Source organism: Bufo bufo, chromosome 3, assembly GCF_905171765.1.
Source record: "Bufo bufo chromosome 3, aBufBuf1.1, whole genome shotgun sequence".
NCBI lineage: Eukaryota > Metazoa > Chordata > Amphibia > Anura > Bufonidae > Bufo > Bufo bufo.
The window spans coordinates 290,561,333-290,584,737 of NC_053391.1; the positions used below are offsets into that span (position 1 = coordinate 290,561,333).

General features: G+C 45.9%; 1 protein-coding gene across 1 annotated transcript in view; it reads left to right on the plus strand.

Annotated features, from left to right (window-relative positions):
- APOBEC2 (apolipoprotein B mRNA editing enzyme catalytic subunit 2) overlaps positions 1-23,405 on the plus strand; it is a 36,370-nt gene that overhangs the window by 11,335 nt on the left and 1,630 nt on the right. The gene's annotated exons all lie outside the window — the stretch shown is intronic.

Below are 23,405 nucleotides of genomic sequence, written 5' to 3' on the forward strand. Positions count from 1 at the left end.
TTCATCTGATTTGGATGTAAATACCCTCAAATTAAAGCTTACAGTATGCAGTTAAAGCACATCTTGTTCGTTTCATTTCAAATCCATTGTGGTGGTGTATAGAGCCAAAAATGTTAGAATTGTGTTGATGTCCCAATATTTATGGACCTGATGTACAAAATGCAAACCTTTCCTACAGTCTGCCTTGCTCTGTCCACCCCTGCTGATGATGCCTGAAGAGCAGAGAATTTTATTTCTCCTGAGCCTTGCAAGATAGCTTATTATTGGAATTACAATAAATAATTGCTAATAATTCAGTTTTATAATATAGAATTGGTTCCAAACTAAATATCTCAAGTTTCCAGGTTAGATGAAAGTCCAAATCTGCAAATATCTATTTGTCTTGTTTAGTGGCCCATTCTGTTGATTGTATATTATTGGGCTTATGCACATGACCGACCGTCCATGTCACATTTCATACGAATCTGAAATAAAATTAATTGTATCAGTTCCATTGGAGGCCGTATGTATGGAGCTATTCTCTATATATAGAGCACCCGAAAGAGCCTGTACAGCAGCACACTTAGGGCTCATGCACACGACATTATGGCTTTTTCAGTGTTTTGCGGTCCGTTTTTTACAGATCCGTTGTTCCGTTTTTTGTTTCCGTTGTGTTTCCGTTTTTCCGTACGCCATATACAGTATACAGTAATTACATCGAAAAAATTGGGCTGGGCATAACATTTCCAATAGATGGTTCAGCAAAAACGGAACGGATACGGAAGACATACAGATGCATTTGTTTTTTGCGGACCCATTGACTTGAATGGAGCCAAGCACTGTGATTTGCGGACAAGAATAGGACATGTTCTATCTTTTCACGGTACGGAAATCCGTAAATATTGAAACGGAATGCACACGGAGACACTTCAGTTTTTTTTGCTGAACCATTGAAATGAATGGTTCAGTATATGTACCGCATACTGAACTCAAAAAACGCAAAATACTGTCGTGTGCATGAGCCCTTAGGCTTCGAAGGAGTCGTACAGCCTCTTCAAAATAGGCAAGTAATACAATTAATGAAACAAAATTAACACAAATCAGTTTCCTTTAATCAGGGCTAATTTCTATAGCTTTGTAAATGCTGCCATTTACTGTAGCCTGATAAATAATACCCTTCAGAAGACAGATAACATTTTTGCTAAATGTGGTACATGAGAATGTGTTGGAAGTAAATAAGATCCTTATCTTCAGTGGAAAGTTTTCTACCACTGTTGTTAGTGATTTATCTATGGCTGTCCCTTTGCTTATGGTTTTACTGTTCCAATAATAGAGATAGCAATACCTTCATCTCTAGTTACAGAGGCAGCTGGTCAGCAAACAATAGATAAATACCTTGGGTCCATATATGTTCCTGAAAGATTAAAGGGGCATGAGCATGATCATACAGCACCGATTCTCAGAGCACTCAGCACTGTCATATTTCATTCTCTCTGTTCGGTGTTTCCAGCATGTATCCACAGAGAATGTATCAGATATGGCAAAGCAGATGAAACCTGATAGAGCAGAGTGCACTGAGAAGTGCTGATGCATAATCGTGCTTCACCAAAGGTTTAGGTCTCCTCTTAAAGTCTACCACCATAGGGCCAGTGGTGTATAAAGAAATCATGGAGCCCCATAGCAAAACTCAGTATTGCCCCCACACAAATATATATATATATATATATATAATATATATATATATATATATACAGTACAGACCAAAAGTTTGGACACACCTTCTCATTCAAAGAGTTTTCTTTATTTTCATGACTATGAAAATTGTAGATTCACACTGAAGGCATCAAAACTATGAATTAACACATGTGGAATTATATACATAACAAACAAGTGTGAAACAACTGAAAATATGTCATATTCTAGGTTCTTCAAAGTAGCCACCTTTTGCTTTGATTACTGCTTTGCACACTCTTGGCATTCTCTTGATGAGCTTCAAGAGGTAGTCCCCTGAAATGGTTTTCACTTCACAGGTGTGCCCTGTCAGGTTTAATAAGTGGGATTTCTTGCCTTATAAATGGGGTTGGGACCATCAGTTGCGTTGAGGAGAAGTTAGGTGGATACACAGCTGATAGTCCTACTGAATAGACTGTTAGAATTTGTATTATGGCAAGAAAAAAGCAGCTAAGTAAAGAAAAACGAGTGGCCATCATTACTTTAAGAAATGAAGGTCAATCAGTCAGCCGAAAAAATTGGGAAAACTTTGAAAGTAAGGGCTATTTGACCATGAAGGAGAGTGATGGGGTGCTGCGCCAGATGACCTGGCCTCCACGGTCACCGGACCTGAACCCAATCGAGATGGTTTGGGATGAGCTGGGCCGCAGAGTGAAGGCAAAAGGGCCAACAAGTGCTAAGCATCTCTGGGAACTCCTTCAAGACTGTTGGAAGACCATTTCAGGGGACTACCTCTTGAAGCTCATCAAGAGAATGCCAAGAGTGTGCAAAGCAGTAATCAAAGCAAAAGGTGGCTACTTTGAAGAACCTAGAATATGACATATTTTCAGTTGTTTCACACTTGTTTGTTATGTATATAATTCCACATGTGTTAATTCATAGTTTTGATGCCTTCATAGTCATGAAAATAAAGAAAACTCTTTGAATGAGAAGGTGTGTCCATACTTTTGGTCTGTACTGTATATACACAGTGGATATAAAAAGTCTACACTCCCCTGTTAAAATGTCAGGTTTCTGTGATGTAAAAAAATGAGACAAAGATAAATAATTTCAGAACTTTTTCCACCTTTAATGTGACCTATAAACTGTACAACTCAATTCAAAAACAAACTGAAATCTTTTAGGTAGAGAGAAGAAAAAATATAAAAATAAAATAATATAGTTGCATAAGTATGCAAACCAATACTTTGTTAAAACACATATTGATTTTATTACAGCACTCAGTCTTTTTGGGTATGAGTCTATCAGCATGGCAAATTTCCTTTGTTGATTTGGATGTATGCTTTGGGTCGTTGTCATGCTGAAAGATGTTCCTCTTCATGTTCAGCTTTCTAGCAGAAGCCTGAAGGTTTTGTGACAATATTGACTGGTTTTGGAACTGTTCATAATTACCTCTAACTTAACTAAGGCCCCAGTTCCAGCTCAAGAAAAACAGCCCCAAAGCATGATGCTGCCACCACCATGCTTCACTGTGGGTATGGTGTTCTTTTGGTGATGTGCAGTGTTGTTTTTGCGCCAAACATATCTTTTGAAATTATGGCCGAAAAGTTAAACCTTGGTTTCATCAGACCATAACACCTTTTCCCACATGCTTTTGGGAGACTTCAGATGTGTTTTTGCAAAATGTAGCCTGGCTTGGATGTTTTTCTTCGTAAGAAAAGGCTTTCATCTTGCCACTCTACCCCAAAGTCCAGACATATGAAGAATACGGGAGATTGTTGTCACATGTACCACACAGCCAGTACTTGCCAGATACTCCTGCAGCACCTTTAATGTTGCTGTAGGCCTCTTGGTAGCCTCCCAGACCAGTTTTCTTCTCGTCTTTTCATCAATTTTGGAGGGACGTCCAGTTCTTGGTAATGTCACTGTTGTGCCATATTTTCTCCACTCTTCACTGTGTTCCATGGTATATCTAATGCCTTGAAAATTATTTTGTAACCTTCTCCTGACCGATACCGTTTAACAATGAGATCCCTCTGATGCTTTGGAAGCTCTCTGTGGACCATGGCTTTTGCTATGGGATGCGAGTAAGAAAATTTCAGGAAAGACCAACTAGAGCAGCTGAACTTTATTTGGGGTTAATCAGAGGCACTTTAAATGATGGCAGGTGTATGCTGACTCCTATTTAACATGATTTTGAATGTGATTGCTTAATTCTGAACACAGCTACATCCCCAGTTATAAGAAGGTGTGCACACTTATGCAACCACATTATTTTAGTTTTTTTTTTTTTCTTCCCTCCACCTAAAAGATTTCAGTTTGTTTTTAAATTGAGTGGTACAGTTTATATGTCACATTAAATTGTGCCCTCTCCGCCCGATGCCAAATTTTCAATCCAACCTCTCCTCCCAGCCCTACTGTTAAAGACATATGTAATTACATACAGTGCTGTAACACATACTGTACAGGAGAATACAGCACCACACACCTCTTACATCCAGTGATGTCTCCTCTGATGTAGATGTTTTCTTTCCTCATCTTCTCCATTTGGACCAAAATACCACAACAAATTATTTCAGCCACGTTTTGTCCCTGCATAATTTGATGCATGTACATCTTAGATTCCTCACTTTTCTATTAGCCCCCCAAGTCCCCAACTTCGTCACCCTGCTGCTGCCTCCAATACTGTGCCTGCTGTGTTCCCCAATGCCTCAAAATACTATCCTACAGAAATAACAGTACCATAATCCCAGTGCTCCCAGACTTCCCCAATAGTAATAGTGCCCCCCTACAGTGCCCCTAGTAGAGAAATAGCCCCAATAGTGCCCCCAGCAGTAACAAGGGCCCTCTATAAGGCATACCTTCAAAGCCCCCAGTAGTAATAAGGCCAATCGAATAGGCACCCCATAGACCTCACAGTAGTAAAAAAGCCCCCTATAATGTCTCTAGTTGTTATAATACCCCCTGTAGTAGCCCCAGTATTTATAAAGTGCCACTGCACTGCCCCTTGTAGTTATAATAACCCCCTATAGTACCCCCTCGGCACCCCTAGAGTACCCCCCTATAAGGCCCCCTGAGTACATTTTGTATATATGTATAATGGCCTCCCTTTAGTATATGTCATGGCCCCCTCAGTAGTATATACAGTGCCTTGCAAAAGTATTCCCCCCCATTGACTTTTTTCGTATTTTGGTACATTACAGCCTTAAGTTTAATGTTTTATTAATCTGAATTTTATGTGATGGATCAGAACATAATAGTCTAAGCTGGTGAAGTGAAATGAGAAAAATATATAAATAAAACTATTGTTTAGAAATAGAAAACAGAAAATTGGCATGTGCGTATGTATTCACCCCCTTTGTTAGGAAGCTCAAAAAAAGCTCTGGTGCAACCAATTACCTTCAGAAATCACATAATTAGTGAAATGATGTCCACCTGTGTGCAATCTAAGTGTCACATGATCTGTCATTACATATATACACCTTTTTTGAAAGGCCCCAGAGGCTGCAACACCTAATCAAGAGGCATCACTAACCAAACACTGCCATGAAGACCAAGGAACTCTCCAAACAGGTAAGTGACAATGTTGTTGAGAGGTACAAGTCAGGGTTAGGTTATAAAAAAAATCCAAATTTTTGATGATCCCCAGGAGCACCATCAAATCTATCATAACCAACTGAAAGAACATGGCACAACAGCAAACCTGCCAAGAGACGGCCACCCACCAAAACTTACGGACCAGGTAAGGAGGGCATTAATCAGAGAGGCAGCACAGAGACCTAAGGTAACCCTGGAGGAGCTGCAGAGTTCCACAGCAGAGAATGGAGTATCTGTACATAGGACGATAATAAGCCATACTCTCCATAGAGTTGGGCTTTATGGCAGAGTGGCCAGAAGAAAGACATTACTTTCAGCTAAAAACAAAAAGGCACGTTGTGAGTTTGCAAAAAGGCATGTGGGAGACTCCCAAAATGTATGGAGGAAGGTGCTCTGGTCTGATGAGACTAAAATTGAACTTTTTAGCCATCAAAGAAATCACTATTTCTGGTGCAAACCCAACACATCACATCACCCAAAGAACACCATCCCCACAGTGAAACATGGTGGTGGCAGCATCATGCTGTGGGGATGTTTTTCAGCAGCCAGGACTGGGAAACTGGTCAGAGTTGAGGGAAAGATGGATGGTGCTAAATACAGGGATATTCTTGAGCAAAACCTGTATCACTCTGTGCGTGATTTGAGGCTAGGATGGAGGTTTTCCTTCCAGCAGGACAATGACCTCAAACACTCTGCTAAAGCAACACTTGACTGGTTTAAGTGGAAACATGTAATTGTGTTGGAATGGCCTAGTCAAAGCCCAGATCTCAAGCCAATAGAAAATCTGTGGTCAGACTTAAAAATTGCTGTTCACAAGCGAAAACCATCCGACTTGAAGGAGCTGGAGCAGTTTTGCAAGGAGGAATGGGCAAAACTCCCAGTGGTAAGATGTGGCAAGCTTATAGAGACTTATCCAAAGCGACTTGGAGCTGTGATTGCCACAAAAGATGGCTCTACAAAGTATTGACTTTAGGGGGTGAATAGTTATGCACATTGACTTTTTCTGTTATTTTGGCATATTTGTCTTTTGCTTCACAATAAATATAAAAAAAAACATCTTCAAAGTTGTGGGCATGTTCTGTAAATTAAATGATGCAAATCCTCAAACAATCCATGTTAATTCCAGGTGTTGAGGGACCAAAATATGATAAAAGTCAAGAGGGGTGAATACTCTGCAATATATAGAATGCACCCCTTTGTAATATACAGAATGACCCCATGTGTAGAATGTGCCCTCTGTAGTATATATATATATTTTTCTTTTTTTATATATATGTATTAAGGCTGGTTACAGCCTGCATTTGTGGGCGGGGCTGCCGGCCTACTTATTCCCTCGCGACCTCACCTCCAGGACGGTCGCTTCAGGCTGGCTTCTCCGTTCCGCCCCGTCACTTCCGGTTCGCGGTCGTGTCACTTCCGGGTAAGTCTCGGCTCCCTGGGCTGCCTCGGCTGGGGGCAGCGTTCGTGCATCGCCCGGCCGGGCTCGGCCGGTCCTTCTCTTCTCTCCAGCCCCGGGGAAGCCTCCTCCTGTCAGGTCTGTTTTATCCACAGCGGGGTTCGGCGGGCCCGGCGCCCGCAGCGCTTCAGGTGGGGGCGGACTGTTCCGCTCGGCTCCCCCTGCGCCTCAGGTCTTCAGCGGTGTAGCAGAGCTAGAGTTTGGTTTAAAAAAAAAAAAAGGCACGCACTGCTCTGCTGCCTATGTTCAATTTGCTCATGTCTTTGTTTTATCCAGCAGGTTCCCCAATGTTATGTGGTTCCCTATATGCATAGACATATACCTCAATACCATCCCCACCTGACGCTCATTGCCATGTCCATAACACTTATTGTGCCGCCCTCCTGTGCACGCGTGCACCTCCGCATCCCTTGCCGCCTTCCTGTGAGCTCATTTTGTGGCGCGTTGGTTTGGTGTCGCCTCCCGTGCACGCGTGGTCGGCTCCACTAATGTGTCACCCTCCGGGGCACATTACAGGGCTTAGTGGCATGGGGCTGTCCTCCGTGCTCGGGTTCCTGGCATTGCTGCCGGGCCCCCCTTTGTGCTCAGGCGGGGCTCTGCCAGCTTTCCGGACTGGCGCGTGCATGGAGGAGGGCGGTATAGCTCTTAATCAGGCCTTCCTTTCGTGCTCGGAATGCTGTTTTCAGGCTGTCTCGTACCATGTCAAGCTCAGGGTTTTCTTGTTTCTCTGGTCATGTCTGGGTGCTGATAAGTTTTTTCCCATATGAACAGGACTGCGGTTTCAGGGTTCCAGACTTCCCGTTCAGCCAGGTAGCGACTCTTCAAGTTTCTGGGTTCTCCAGGTATCTTGCATATGTTATTGTACTATCTCCACAGTGTCGCTTTGCTCTCACATGTCATAGGTGGTCTACCGCGACCGCCCAGGCTCGTTTTCGCTATCTCCTGGTTCGCCCAGGCTCTTTTTCTGTCATCCTGGGTCGCCCAGACTCGTATCATTCTTGGTTCGCTCGGGCTCACCTTATCGCTGTCTTCCTGGCTCGCCCAGGTTCACGCTGTCTCTGTCGTCCTGGATCGCCCAGGCTCGCTCTGTTCCTGTCGTCCTGGATCGCCCATGCTCGCTCTGTTCCTGGCGTCCTGGATCGCCCAGGCTTGCTCTGTCCCTGTCTTCCTGGTTCGCCCAGGTTCACGCTGTTCCTGTCGTCCTGGATCGCCCAGGCTCGCTCTGTCCCCGTCGTCCTGGATCGCCCAGGTTCGCTCTGTCCCCGTCGTCCTAGATCGCCCAGGCTCGCTCTGTCCCCGTCGTCCTGGATCGCCCAGGCTCGCTCTGTCCCCGTCGTCCTGGATCGCCCAGGCTCGCTCTGTCCCTGTCGTCCTGGATCGCCCAGGCCCGCTCTGTCCCTGTCGTCCTGGATCGCCCAGGCTCGCTCTGTCCCTGTCGTCCTGGATCGCCCAGGCTCGCTCTGTCCCTGTCGTCCTGGATCGCCCAGGCCCGCTCTGTCCCTGTCGTCCTGGATCGCCCAGGCTCGCTCTGTCCCTGTCGTCCTGGATCGCCCAGGCTCGCTCTGTCCTTGTCGTCCTGGATCGCCCAGGCTCGCTCTGTCCCTGTCGTCCTGGATCGCCCAGGCTCGCTCTGTCCCTGTCGTCCTGGATCGCCCAGGCTCGCTCTGTCCCTGTCGTCCTGGATCGCCCAGGCTCGCTCTGTCCCTGTCGTCCTTGATTCACCCATTCACGTTCCTTATAAGCGCTCTTGAGCACGTCAGGTCCACCTGGCCAGACACCTCTCAGTTAACTCCTGTGGCTAGGGTCATTTTCCTTCCTGCTTTGCACAGGCATCTGTTCCGGTCTGCCTCCTCCTGGATCACCAGGTCCCGTTTCTCGCCTTCCGTGCTCCTGCTCGCTCGGGTCACCTCGTGGTCACGGCACGTGCCTATTTTAGAATTTTTCACTCGGTACACCCAGGTCCTTCCAGCAGGCACCAGAGGCGTTCAGTTCCTCTCGTCGCCTGTTCACCCGCCCCCACCCTCGGCACTTTCCGGCCTTTTCCCAGCACTCTGCATTTCGCCCATGGTCCCTCTCTCGTCCACGGTCCTCTCCCATCTTTGTTCCCCACCTTGGTCCTCCTTTTCTTTTCTTCTTTCGCTGGTCGGCTCCTAAAGCGGTGTTTATTCGTGCCTGTCTTTGCTTACGTCCACAGGTAATTTTTTCCCCGTACTCTCTCCAGTACCCTCCTGTAGCAAGTTCCAGTTCTGCGCGACTCGGGTAGGATCACGTTTTCTTCACGCCTCTCTCCTCATTTCATGCCGGTCCTTTGTTTATTAAAATTATTATTATTTTTTTTTTTTCTTCTCTTTCTTCTCGTCTCTCCTCCCCTTTGTCTTCTGTTTGTTTTGACTTTTCTTTAACAGGTTCAAGATGTCACAACCATCGGATATTGAGGACTCCTTCTCGGGTCCCGGCTCATCAGTTTCAGGGCACGCTGGGAGCCCATCTCTCAGGCGTTGGACTGTCCCTAAACTCATCGCCGAGCTGAATAAGAAGGGTATTCCCCATCCAGCTTCGGCCCGAAAGGCGGAACTCTATCGCCTCCTGAGGACCGAGCCAGGGAGCGGCAATTCCCAGTCTTCCCTCTCTTCCATCCAGCTGTCGCTGCACCAGCTGCAAGCCACCATCAGCAGCCTCGTCGGTTCTTTGGCGGACGTCCAGTCCAGAGTTGCGGAGCTGGAGTCTCGTGGCTCAGAGGATCCCCCGTCCGCAATCACTGCGATTGTTCCCTCGTCTTCCCAGGAGCCTGTGTTGGGTACGCTCAGCGCTGGTCCTGTTGTTGCCCCAGCCTACTTTGTCCCTGAGGGTATCAAGAAGGACATTTTAGCTGGGAAGGACATTAACTTGGCGTCCATCCTGATAGCTTCCCAGGATGTGGCCGAAAATAGAGTTATTAACTGCGGGGAGGTTGCAGTGCTGCTCAGGGCCAAAGATGCCCGCCTGAATAGAAAGCTTTCTATTCCAGAGTTCGTGCTGGCATTTAGCCTTTATCGCGATGTGATCTGCTCAGCCCATCCGCTCAGGCGGGAGGAACTGGATACATATCTTTACCGCCTGACGGATATGGGATACAAATATGGCGGCTTTAATTTTTACGATTATCATCGTTCATTTTCCGCCAAGGCTGCGACAGCCTTGGTCCAGTTTCAGTTTGTCACCAACTGGGCCATATTGGACATGGAGCTCTTTTTCCGGCACTTCGCCGGGCTGAGAGCTCCCACCTGCACGACATGCCAGTCCATCTTGCACACGGCCGACTGGTGCCCCTTGCTGGCCACTCCGGGCCTTGACCGGGCCCTTCCGGGTCCTTCCGGCCAAAGAAGCCAGCCGTCCGTGGACAAGTTGGGCAGGCCCATCGTGTTCCTAGGACAGAGCCAGGTGTGCAACAATTTTAATGCAGGCGGGTGCGGTTTCGGCAGCTGCAGAGCCTTACACGTCTGCTCCCTGTGCTTTAGGGCTCACCCCCATTCTTCCTGTCCGAAGAAACCCTCTAAGTCGTGACTAGCCGACATCAACGTCGACTTGCTGGCTGTCCTCTTACAGGAGCACCCCGATCAGCATCTGGTCCAGTTCCTCCTTTCAGGAGGGGTTTCCACACTGGGTTGATTGCCCTCCCTCTTGAGTCCTGGGAGGGGAAAAACCTGCAGTCAGCCATGCACGATCCGGGCGCAGTCGACAGCTTGTTGTTGACAGAAGTCCAGAAAGGGTTCCTGCTGGGCCCATTCGACTCCATCCCTTTTGATGTCTGGAGGATTAGCCCGATCGGGTTAGTCTCCAAGCAATCCTCAAATAAAAAAAGGTTAATTTACGACCTGTCTGCGCCCCATATGTCCTCCACACCCAGCTTGAATTCCCTGATTCCATCGGAAGAGTTCACAATGTCCTATTCCACCATAGGGGAAGCAATCAACTTCATTTTGCAGTCAGGAAGAGGGGCCCTTCTCGCTAAGGCAGATATAGCGGATGCCTTCAAGTTGCTTCCTATCGCACCTCATCTCTGGGGATTTTACGGCATTAAGTGGGGTCATCAGTATTATTTTGCCAATAGACTTACCTTTGGCTCCAAGAGCAGCCCTTGGTTATTTGACCAGTTCGCGGGCGCCCTGCACTGGATCTTGGGTCACCACGGGGGTTTGGATATGGTCATCCACTATCTCGACGACTTACTTAATTGTCCAAGACCCCCGGGGTGAAGCCTCCGGGCTGGACGTCCTCCTCCAGCTGTTTTCCTGTCTCCAGGTTCCAGTCGCTTCTTCCAAGACCGAGGGCCCTAGCACGAGGGTCACCTTCCTGGGCATCGTGTTAGATTCCGTCGCCATGGAAGCTAGTCTACCGGAGGCGAAATTGTCTAGGATCAGGGCTGCAGTCTCCTCCGCGGCTTCCTCCCGGGTTCTTACCAAGCTGGAGTTGCAGTCTCTCCTGGGTTCCCTCAATTTCGCCTCCCGGATCATGCCCCAGGGGAGATCCTTCGTGTCTAGGCTCCTCTCTCTTCTCCCCTCGGCACAGGACCAGGATTCCGTCGTCCATCTTGACAACCAAGCGGTCGCGGATCTCCTCATGTGGCACTCCTTTCTGACTTCCTGGAATGGCATTTCCCTTTTCGTGCCCTCCTTGGATGCGTTTTCCCCAAGGATTCAGTCCGACGCCGCCGCCTCTCGCGGGTTTGCGGCCATTTTTCACCCACACTGGCTGGTTGGCGAGTGGCCGGCGGAATTCTCCCTCGATGGCGAGTCCCTCAAATCTTCCCCTCTTCTGGAGCTGTACCCGCTGGTGGCGGCCGCCCAGGTCTGGGGCCCCCTCTGGGCCAACAAACCCGTAGCTTTCATCACGGATAGCCTAATCCTGGTAGAGGTTCTCTCCAAAGGCAGGGCCAAATCTCCTAGGATCATGTCCCTCCTCCGCAGGTTGGTTTGGCTTTCCCTCCGGCACAACTTTCATATATTCCCTTCCCACATCGCGGGGGCTGAGAATGTGGCAGCGGACGCCTTGTCCCGTTTTAACTACACCGTCTTCTTCCAGACAATGCCAGACGCAGATCCGGTGGGCACGCCCGTTCCCCCCCTGAGCCTCCTGACCATGGACTAGGACAGCTGGTGGCATCCGCAAAGAAGTTGGTCCAGGGATCCTTGGCTAAGAACACCGCCAGGAACTATCTCACGGGCTACAGGGCGTTCCGGCGCTTCATGCTCAGCCACCCGCAGAACGGCCAGGACTATGTGACCTTTGTCATGGCATTCATCGCCCACTGCCATCTCCACCTACACCTCACTTCCAATTCCATCAAGGGGTACCTAGCAGGTGTCCAGCACTACAGACTGCTTGCCGATCCCACCTGCCAATCAATCTTGGCCAACCAGGCGGTAAAGGCAACCCTTAGGGGCATACAAAAAACCAGCCCATGCCCAGTAGCGCGAAGACAGCCGATTTCTGGGGAGTTATTTCAAAGTCTGTCACTAGCCCTAGACGGTTTCCCCTTTGGGCACCCAGCAAGCCTTGTCATCAAGGCTGCAATATATCTCGGGTTTTATGGCTTCCTAAGACCAGGGGAATTTACTTCCAGTGCCTTGACGCGCTCCACCCTCCTTAAACGCCATCTCGTCCGTCAAGGTGACCAGTTTTCCCTTTTTCTCCCTTCATCCAAGACTAGCCAATCAGGTCCTCCCGTCGAGATTAGGTTCTTTCCCACATCAAACTCCTGGTGCCCCGTCAAGGTACTGGAGGCCCTGACCGAGTTTCTCCTTCCTCTAGCACCAGAAGATCCGCTACTTCCCCTCCAGGGCAGACCTCTCTCCGCATCCCAGTTCATGTCCCACGTTCGCGCATTAGCAGCAGGGCTAGGGCATAACCCAGACACGATTTCAGGGCATTCTTTCCGTATAGGAGCCGCCTCTGCGGCCTCTAAACACCGGGTTCCCGCGCATATTATCCGCAGAATGGGGCGCTGGCGTTCTTCATGCTTTGCCAGGTACATACCTAACCCGCAGGTCGAGATTGCCAGGGCTTTTGGTTCATTGGCCTTGTAAGATGCCTCATTTACTCAATAAACATTTTTCACTCCTAACGTGTTGGTAATCTTCTTGCCCACATATACAGGCCTACCCCGCTCTGGCTCCGGGCACAGTTCAGCCATAATAGATCTTGGAGGGTGGTAGGCCCCCCCCCAACTCCAAGCTGACGTACACCTCAGCCCCTACCACAAGTATTAAGGCTGGTTACAGCCTGCATTTGTGGGCGGGGCTGCCGGCCTACTTATTCCCTCGCGACCTCACCTCCAGGACGGTCGCTTCAGGCCCCACCCTCCCGACCCTTCTTTCTTCATTCCACTCTCTTGGGTGGCCCACATATACAGGCCTACCCCGCTCTGGCTCCAGGCACAGTTCAGCCATAATAGATCTTGGAGGGTGGTAGGCCCCCCCCCAACTCCAAGCTGACGTACACCTCAGCCCCTACCACAAATATATATATATATATATATGATCTGCCCCGCCCCCCTCAGTACTGCCAGCATACATACATTAAAAAAAATAAATACCTGTGTTCCGCACACTGCCGCCACCTGCGATGTGGCCTGAGTTCTTATGTCCAGGCACAGGTGATCATGATGACATCACTGTGACCTCCTGTACCAGGTCTTGTGCGATGACATGATAATTCCGCGAGACCCACCGCATAGGCTTCAGTCCCCACCGTAAACTGTCAGCCCTCCCCCTCAGAGGCAGCCAGGCAGGTCACCCGAGCCCCCAAACTCACAGGCCTCATAGCAACTGCCTGGTCTGCGTCTATTAGCAATACAGTACGTCACTTCATAGGGCTGAGCCTTACATACATAGGACACATTGCTTTTGTGTTCTTTTTTTTAAAATGCATAGCAAAAAATGTATGCAGCTGTGTTTTTTTTTATAGTTGAAACATGTTGAATCAATCTTTTTCACTTGTAAAAACTGCATAGGCTATTAACCACCTCAGCCCCCATAGCTTAAACACCCTTAAAGACCAGGCCACTTTTTACACTTCTGACCTACCCTACTTTCACTGTTTATTGCTCGGTCATGCAACTTACCACCCAAATGAATTTTACCTCCTTTTCTTCTCACTAATAGAGCTTTCATTTGGTGGTATTTCATTGCTGCTGACATTTTTACTTTTTTTGTTATTAATCGAAATGTAACGATTTTTTTGCAAAAAAATGACATTTTTCACTTTCAGTTGTAAAATTTTGCAAAAAAAAAGACATCCATATATAAATTTTGCTCTAAATTTATTGTTCTACATGTCTTTGATAAAAAAAAATGTTTGGGTAAAAAAAAAAAGGGTTTGGGTAAAAGTTATAGCGTTTACAAACTATGGTACAAAAATGTGAATTTCCGCTTTTTGAAGCAGCTCTGACTTTCTGAGCACCTGTCATGTTTCCTGAGGTTCTACAATGCCCAGACAGTACAAACACCCCACAAATGACCCCATTTCGGAAAGTAGACACCCTAAGGTATTCGCTGATGGGCATAGTGAGTTCATAGAACTTTTTATTTTTTGTCACAAGTTAGTGGAAAATGATGATTTTTTTTTGATTTTTTTTTCTTACAAAGTCTCATATTCCACTAACTTGTGACAAAAAATAAAAACTTCTATGAACTCACTATGCCCATCAGCGAATACCTTGGGGTGTCTTCTTTCCAAAATGGGGTCACTTGTGGGGTAGTTATACTGCCCTGGCATTCTAGGGGCCCAAATGTGTGGTAAGTAGTTTGAAATCAAAATGTGTAAAAAATGACCGGTGAAATCCGAAAGGTGCTCTTTGGAATGTGGGCCCCTTTGCCCACCTAGCAAAAAAGTGCCACACATGTGGTATCGCCGTACTCAGGAGAAGTTGGGGAATGTGTTTTGGGGTGTCATTTTACATATACCCATGCTGGGTGAGATAAATATCTTGGTCAAATGCCAACTTTGTATAAAAAAAATGGGAAAAGTTGTCTTTTGCCAAGTTTTTATTTTTTGTCACAAGTTAGTGGAATATGAGACTTTGTAAGGAAAAAAATAAATAAAAAATAAATCATCATTTTCCGCTAACTTGTGACAAAAAATATAAAATTCTAGGAACACGCCATGCCCCTCACGGAATACCTTGGGGTGTCTTCTTTCCAAAATGGGGTCACTTGTGGGGTAGTTATACTGCCCTGGCATTTTCCAGGGGCCCTAATGTGTGGTAAGTAGGTAAATGACCTGTGAAATCCTAAAGGTGCTCTTTGGAATATGGGCCCCTTTGCCCACCTAGGCTGCAAAAAAGTGTCACACATGTGGTATCGCCGTATTCAGGAGAAGTTGGGCAATGTGTTTTGGGGTCTCTTTTTACATATACTCATGCTGGGTGAGAGAAATATCTCGGCAAAAGACATCTTTTCCCATTTTTTTATACAAAGTTGGCATTTGACCAAGATATTTATCTCACCCAGCATGGGTATATGTAAAATGACACCCAAAAACACATTGCCCAACTTCTCCTGAGTACAGCGATACCAGATGTGTGACACTTTTTTGCAGCCTAGATGCGCAAAGGGGCCCACATTCCTTTTATGAGGGCATTTTTAGACATTTGGATCCCAGACTTCTTCTCACGCTTTAGGGCCCCTAAAATGCCAGGGCAGTATAAATACCCCACAGGTGACCCCATTTTGGAAAGAAGACACCCCAAGGTATTCAATGAGGGGCATGGCGAGTTCATAGAATTTTTTTTTTTTGGCACAAGTTAGCGGAAATTGATTTTATTTATTTTTTTCTCACAAAGTCTCCCTTTCCGCTAACTTGGGACAAAAATTTCAATCTTTCATGGACTCAATATGCCCCTCACGGAATACCCGGGGGTGTCTTCTTTCCGAAATGGGGTCACATGTGGGGTATTTATACTGCCCTGGCATTCTAGGGGCCCTAAAGCGTGAGAAGAAGTCTGGAATATAAATGTCTAAAAATTTTTACGCATTTGGATTCCGTGAGGGGTATGGTGAGTTCATGTGAGATTTAATTTTTTGACACAAGTTAGTGGAATATGAGACTTTGTAAGAAAAAAAAAAAAATTTCCGCTAACTTGGGCCAAAAAAATGTCTGAATGGAGCCTTACAGAGGGGTGATCAATGACAGGGGGGTGGTCAATGACAGGGGGGTGATCAAGGAGTCTATATGGGGTGATCACCCCCCTGTCATTGATCACCCCCCTATAAGGCTCCATTCAGATGTCCGTATGTGTTTTGCGGATCCGATCCATGTATCCGTGGATCCGTAAAAATCATACGGACATCTGAATGCAGCCTGACAGGGGGGGTGATCAATGACAGGAGGGGTGATCAATGACAGGGGGGTGATCAGGGAGTCTATATGGGGTGATCACCCCCCCCCCCCCGGAGGGCTCCAGGGAGACGCCTGTATGTGTTTTGCGGATCTGATCCATCTATCAGTGGATCCGTAAAAATCATGCGGACGTCTGAATGGAGCTTTACAGGGGGGTTATCAATGACAGGGGGGTAATCAATGACAGGGGGGTGATCAGGGAGTCTATATGGGGTAATCACCACAGTCATTGATCACGCCCCTGTAAGGCTCCATTCAGACGTCCGTATGCGTTTTGCGGATCCGATCCATCTATCAGTGGATCCGTAAAAATCATCCGGACATCTGAATGGAGCTTTACAGGGGGGTGATCAATGACAGGGGGGTAATCAATGACAGGGGGGTGATCAGGGAGTCTATATGGGGTGATCACCACAGTCATTGATCATGCCCCTGTAAGGCTCCATTCAGACGTCCGTATGCGTTTTACGGATCCGATCCATCTATCAGTGGATCCGTAAAAATCATGCGGACATCTGAATGGAGCTTTACAGGGGGTGATCAATGACAGGGGGGTAATCAATGACAGGGGGGTGATCAGGGAGTCTATATGGGGTGATCACCCCCGTCATTGATCACCCCCCTCTAAGGCTCCATTCAGACGTCCGTATGCGTTTTGCGGATCCGATCCATCTATCAGTGGATCCGTAAAAATCATGCAGACATCTGAATGGAGCTTTACAGGGGGGTGATCAATGACAGGGGAGTAATCAATGACAGGGGGGTGATCAGGGAGTCTATATGGGGTGATCAGGGGTGATCAAGGGTGAATAAGGGGTTAATAAGTGACAGGGGGGGGGGTGTAGTGTAGTGGTGCTTGGTGCAACATATTACTGAGCTACCTGTGTCCTCTGGTGGTCGATCCAAACAAAGGGGACCACCAGAGGACCAGGTAGCAGGTATATTAGACGCTGTTATCAAAACAGCGTCTAATATACCTGTTAGGGGTTAAAAAAATCGCATCTCCAGCCTGCCAGCGAACGATCGCCGCTGGCAGGCTGGAGATCCACTCTCTTACCTTCCGTTCCTGTGAGCGCGCGCGCCTGTGTGCGCGTGTTCACAGGAAATCTCGGCTCGCGCGAGATGACGCATATATGCGTGACTCTGCGCAGGGCTGCCACCTCCGGAACGCGAATCTGCGTTAGGCGGTCCGGAGGTGGTTAATATATGGATTTAACATGTTTCAAGTTTAAATGCAATCGCTTTTTATGCTGTGTCTGTAATTGCGTATTTAAAATGTTATTATTATTATTATTTATTATTAAAGCGCCTTTCATTCCATAGCGCTGTACATATGAAAAGGGGTATACATACATAATACAGACAATTGCACTAATCTTAAACAAGACGAGTTGCAAACTAGTACAGAAGGAGAGAGGGCCCTGCCCATGAGGGATTGCAATCTACATGGTATGGGAAAAGGACACAGTAGGTGCGGGTGAAGTTGGTCATGGCGGTATAGAGGCAGCAGGGTCACTGGTTGTAGGCTTGTCTGAAGAGGTAAGTTTTCAGGTTTCTTTTGAAGGATTCCACTGTAGGTGAGAGTCTGATATGTTGGGGTAGCGAGTTCCAGAGTGTGGGGGATGCACGGGAGAAATCTTGGAGGCGATTGTGGGAAAAGGTAATAAGAGGAGAGGAGAGAAGGAGGTCTTGTGAGGATCGGAGAGTGTATGTGGGGATGTATCGGGAAAGTAGCTCAGAGATGTAGGGAGGGGACAGGTTGTGGACAGCCTTGTACTGTATGTATTTGTTAGTACTTTGAAGTGAATTCGCTGGGCAATGGGGAGCCAGTGAAGGGATTGGCAGAGCGGAGAGGCAGAGGAGTAACAGGGTGAGAGGTGGATTAGTCGGGCAGCAGAGTTGAGGATAGATTGGAGGGGTGCGAGAGTGGTAAATGGAAGGCTACAGAGGAGAATGTTGCAGTAGTCTAGGCGGGAGATGATGAGGGCATGTACAAGCATTTTAGCAGATTCAAAGTTAAGGAAAGCACGGATGTGGGAGATGTTTTTGGGTTGGAGGCGGTAGGTGGTGGAAAGGGCTTGGATGTGCGGTCGGAAGGAGAGGGCAGAATCCAAGGTCACTCCAAGGCAGCGGACTTGGTTGACCGGGGAGAGTGTGCAGCCATTGATCGTGATAGATAGGTCTGTTTGGGGGGTTGAGCAAGATGGGGGAAAGATGATGAATTCTGTTTTATCCATGTTAAGTTTTAGAAAGCGAAAGGAGAAGAAGGATAATATAGAAGATAGACATTGTGGGATTCTGGATAGTAAGGTGGTGATGTCTGGACCATTCAAAAGCAATGTGTAAACCCTGCCTTAAGCCTCATGCAGACGTCCGTGGAACACGGTGCGTGAGATACCGGACTGGTACTGCAGGAGCGCACGGCGTCATTGGTTGCTATGATGCCGTGCGCTCCTGAAATGCCAGTCCGGTATCTCATGGAGCATGTTCCACGGATGTCTGCATGAGGCTTTACTCTATAAAAAGTACCAATTTGGTTAAACCGATACAAACCAATTTTCCTAAAATTAAGGAATTATTATTTTAAGCAGCAATGTACGAGTACAGCAACAATGCCATCTTCTTTGAGCATTTAGAGCTGCAGAATTTAACCCCTTAATGACAATGGGTCTTACTGACAAAGATTTTTTCATTTTTTCATCGTCACCTTCCAAGAGACATAACTTTTTTATTTTGAAGTCAAAGTAGCCATATCGGGCTTGTTTTTGCGGGACAAGTTGTAATTTTTAATGGTGCCATTTTGGGTTACACATAACTTACAGATAAACTTTTATTAACTCTTTCTGGTGGGGGCTAAGGACAAAATAGAAATACTGCCACAGAGTTTTTATGTTGTAAATTCTGCGGCATTCATTTTTTCAGCATAAATAACTTGATATAACTTTATTCAGATTAAAAAAGGGGACATTATTGCACAAAAGTAGTAAACTGTAAAAAAAAAAAAAACATATGTATTTGGTATCACTGTAATCCTACTAACCCAGAGAATAAATTGGAACATTTATTAAGACTGGCGTTTTAGACGCCAGTCTTAATGAAGCACTATAGCGGTGTTTGTTTAGTTATGTTAAGTTCCACCAGTTCTAAATGTAACACAGTCTCCTAGCTTTTACATTTAAACCTTTTTCTACTCCTGAATGAGGAGTAAAAAATGGTAATTGAGTTGGGCCTGCCAGCTCGTCCCCTTCCCAGCCCACGCCCCGCCCACAGTTTTAGACCTGGTGTGAGCGGGGAGAAGTCGCAGATAGTTGCAATCAGTTGCCATGCCACCTGCGACTGAAATATGCCTAATATAGACATATTTAATATATATATATATTATATTATAGACAGCTTAATAAATGATTCCCACAATTTTTTTGCATCGTTGTATCCCAAGACCCATAACTTTTTTATTTTTCTTCCTACAAATCTGTGTGAGGGCTTTAATTTTGCAGGACATTTGTAGTTTTCATCGGTACCATTTTGGGACATATAACACTTTTTGATCCTTTTTTTTGTGATGAATAATCACCTAACTGTTCTACCCAGCTGTGGGAAAGTACTTAACTGTTCTGCCCTCTAGCAGAAGTGGAGGGGGGTGGGCTGCTTTAGCTGTTAATATCTCCTTAATGGTAGCAGCTAGAAGCATCCAACTGGTCTTGTTTGAAAGCTGGCATTTCATGACAGCTTAGTCCAAGCTAGACAGGAAATATCAATTTTACAAATCGAGTTGGGAATAATCAGGAGTAAAACCTGCTTTTACTTTCACTTTTAGCTACATTTACTGCATCCCTATTTCTAAGAGTGATATCTTCCCTTGTACTGAAGATAATGCTGTCATTCTGGCATACAAAGCCCATATCTCTACCAAACCAGAGATATGAGCATTTAAAGCAGCCCCTTCAGTCAGGAGGAGGAGAGGGAGCAGTTGCAAAGCTGCAGGAGGAAAGAAAAACAAATGTGGCATTATCATTATTGTACTGACCCAAATAATAAAATTATGTTGTTTTTACCATACAGTGAACGCCGTAAATAAATTCCACAAAATAATGTAAAAAGTTTTTTATCTTTCCCTCTTAAAAATAAAATCATAAAAGTTATTTTATACACTATATATACACCCCAAAATGGTTCCTAAAAAACCTACAACTAATCCAGAAAAATAAAAATAATTTAGAATAAATTTTTTTAAAGTTATGACTTCTACAGTAGAACACAAAGGGGAAAATATTATTGGTCCTTAAGGCTAAAATTAATTATGTCACTAAGGGGTAAAAAATGCAATAGTGTTCCCTGAGTTGTGCGCCAAAAAGGTTTACTGCAGACACACATTAAAAATCTACAATAAAAAAGTGTCATTTTTGTGAGGGTTTTTCCAATTTTAACATGACTGTTAGGAGGTTAAGCAAAAAGAAGCAATTCTGCTATTTTTTTTTTCTTTTACAGAATTGACTGTATGGGATAATTTACATGATATTTGTATAGTACAGGTTGTTATGGATGTGTCGGCACCAAAAATGTGGAGTAAATTTAATTTTTCAAATTTTTGTCCATAGAAAAGCATTTTTTTCAATGGAAAAAAAGCATTTTTATTGGAATTTTTTACATATTTTTTTTTTAAACTTTAACTATTTTGTCTTACAAGGGGATTATAATAGGCGATCTTTGATCACTTCTAAAATACAATAACTGGAGGATATTTATCAAACTGGTGTAAAGTAGAACTGGCCCATAGCAACTAATCAGATTTCGCCTTTCTTTTTTCACAACTCCTTTGGTTGCTATGGGCAAATAAGCCAGTTCTACTTTCCAACTGTTTTATAACTCTCCCTCACTATTTCTATAGTGCATCGTTTTTTTATGTCAGTTCTATACTGACATTGACCTGCAGGCTGCACCAGAGACTCATAGCCTGCTGGAAAACATTGGAGGCTTACTTGAAGCCTATACTAGGCTCTGGCCTGTATGCACACACCTCGCGGCACCCTGCAATCTCCTTTGCAGAGTGCCGATGGGAGACAGAGACTCCACTCCCTCTGTAACCGTTTACATTCGTTGGGTCCCATTGTCCCATGGCATGTAAGGGGTTAAATGGCCTGGATCTGTGTTCCTGCTTTTCCGGGCTGTTATATCAGGAGCACGGGCTCTCATGTACATTGCTTAGACTGGGCCACCGTAAAGAGTTGGCAGCCCAGCCTAAGGCCCCTTAGTGACCGCTGTAAAAAACTTATTGGTTGTCACTAAGGGATTAAAGGAACATTCTAGAAAAAAAAACTGTAGGACCTGAAGGAGTGGTGTATGACTTCTTTTGCTTACACTCCCCCTTTTGACCCTGGGCAAAGCATAACACTGTACAATAGATTTTTCTAAATAGTTCCTTTAAAAACAAACCCACATTTAAAGGGAATCTGTCACCTGCTTTTACCATTTTAAGCTGTCACCATCGCTATGTTCACTAAAGTACCTTATTTCCAGCAGTCTTCTTCTTACTTTATTTCGTTTTGTCCTTTTGATATAAAAGCCCTTTTTATGATATGCTAATGAGTCCAAGGTGCCCAGAGGGGCGTTTTTTTTTCCTCTCCGGTGCCCAGTGACGCCCCCCTGCAGTGCCCAAGAACGCCTCCTGATCCTGAAATAACCTCCCACAGCCCGGCAAACGGTTCCGCCCCCTCCCCACATCATAGTCTACCTTCTAGAAATGCCCCGTCCTTCTTTCTGTCGGCGGCCAGAAAACTCGCGCAGGCGCAGTACTGCCTGCGGCCTGCGCGATCATCAACCTCCTGAGGGCAACAGCCTCAAAAGTCTCACTGGGCATGCGCCAAGCCCAGTGATGTAACCTGAGCGCTGTTGCCCTGAGGAGGTTGATGATCGCGCAGGCGGTACTGCGCCTGCGCAAGTTTTCTGGCCGCCGACAGGAAGAAGGACGGGGCATTTCTAGAAGGTAGACTATGACGTGGGGAGGGGGCGGAACTGTTTGCCGGGCTGTGGGAGGTTATTTCAGGATCAGGAGGCGTTCTTGAGCACTGCAGGGGGGCGTCACTGGGCACCGGAGAGGCAAAAAAACGCCCCTCTGGGCACCTTGGACCCTCATTAGCATATCATAAAAAAGTATTATCGGAGGCTTTTCAATGCAGGTACATCACTTGTTTCACCATACGCGTTACGGGTAGATTCACTCTCCCTTCCTCAGTGGTCATTGAGGTCCACTGAGGAAGGGAGAGTGAATCTACCCGTAACGCGTATGGTGAAACAAGTGATGTACCTGCATTGAAAAGCCTCCGATAATACTGTATGGCCATACAGAAGAAAATCTCTACAGTAAAGGATTAACTATTCTTATCGTCGAAAGCTGCACCAAAGGAAATTGCGGAACAGAGTGGCAACTCCCGCGATCTTTGGAACTCCCGCGAAATTTAAACCAGCTTGCTGTATGGAGCGACTGAATAAGCCGGCAAATATTTAAAGCTCCATTGAAGCAATAGGGAGACAGCAGACGCTTGACGGTAAGCCAAATATCGATTTAAAGTTTTCTTCAATCCAAAGCTCATATCGAGCTTAAAAGGATATGCTATAAGAGACTTTTCACATTATCAGGATTCCTGTGGACACATTATGAACATGTTGCGCTCCCAGTGAATACACCTACAACATTTTCAGTGACATTCAGTTTCCCAAATTGGGATAGAGCGCTAGAAGATAATACCCCCTCTTTCCCAAATAACAGCATATACTTGAAGTTTCTTGGTGTGATATATATTATTGAATTTATCGACACTATTGAGTCATATGAATATAGTGTTGATCATATCTACCACAATATATGTGATTGTAATGTTGTATATTATTGCTACATTGTTCTTATAAATTTTATTACTTGTATTTTATGGGGATATAATAAATATTTTCTGCACATGTCAATTTGGTTGCCAAGTGTATGAGTGCTCGCTCATTACATAATTATTTAATAACCTCTATCATTTTTCTAAATGCTGCCTTTTCCTGATTCCTATTCCCCCCCCCCCCCCCCCCCCCCCCCCCCCCTCACCCCCATATAAGCGGTGGTGTTTGCTGAAATAACCCACAGTATGCTTGACAAGACTTTTTTTTGCCAGGGGATATTAGAGATTAGCAGTGACAGATGATAAGAGAAGCCTACAGCAGATCTAAAAATATCTTCAAAATTTCTGTGACACACGGAGGTTAAAGTAACAGATGCTCCTTCCAGGGCAGCACAATCACACAAAGAAAACATTTTGCTATCCTGAACATGATGTCAATGGCA